Consider the following 853-nt stretch of genomic DNA (forward strand, 5'->3'; position numbering starts at 1 on the left):
CAAGTGAGCTTTTAAATTATTGTACCCTGCCCTAACCGGTTTGGCTCAGTGGATAGAGCGTAGGCCTGCGGACTGAAGGGTCCCAGGTTCGATTCCGGTCAAGGGCATGTACCTTGGTTGTGGACACATCCCCAGTAGGAGGTGTGCAGCAGGCAGCTGATCGATGTTTCTCTTTCATCGATGTTTCTAACTCTCTATCCCTCTCCCTTCCTCTCTGTAAAAAATCAATAAAATATATTTAAAAATCAATAAATAAATTATTGTACCCTAAAAATAACATTCTCATCCCCGAGTGGGTTATAGAAATTGAAATGGTAGCGGCTATGCTGGCCTCAGGGAGCTTGCCAATTGGTCTGCAATGGCAGAAGTGGAGGAGACACTGAAGCGACGTCAGAGCCGGAAGGAATGCAGGGAATCATTGTGGTGAACACAGAAGGCATTCCCATTAAGAGCCCCATGGACAATCCCACCACCAGACAGTACAACAACCTCATGCACAACTTCATCTTGAAGGCCCAGAGTACCGTGTGAGAAGTTGACCCCCAGAATGACCTCACCTTCCTTTGAATTCACTCCAAGAAAAATGAAATTATAGTTGCACCAGATAAAGACTATTTCCTGATTGTGATTCAGAATCCAACTGAATATCAACCAAAGAACTTGTATACATATATGCATAACCCATGGACACAGACAATAGGGTGATGAAGACCTGATGGGGGAGGGGCGGGGAGGGCTAGAAGGGGTCAATGGGGGAAAAAGGGGAACATATGTAATACTTTCAACAATAAAGATTTTAAAAAAGAAGAAGAAAAGAATCCAACTGAATAAGCCACTCTCTTGGCTCCACACG

General features: G+C 44.4%; 1 pseudogene; it reads left to right on the forward strand.

The window, feature by feature from the left end:
* Nucleotides 1-358: 358 nt before the first annotated feature.
* Nucleotides 359-853, forward strand: LOC102433030 (annotated as a pseudogene).

The sequence above is a fragment of the Myotis lucifugus genome, unplaced genomic scaffold (assembly GCF_000147115.1).
Source record: "Myotis lucifugus unplaced genomic scaffold, Myoluc2.0 scaffold_39, whole genome shotgun sequence".
In the NCBI taxonomy this organism is placed as follows: Eukaryota; Metazoa; Chordata; class Mammalia; order Chiroptera; family Vespertilionidae; genus Myotis; species Myotis lucifugus.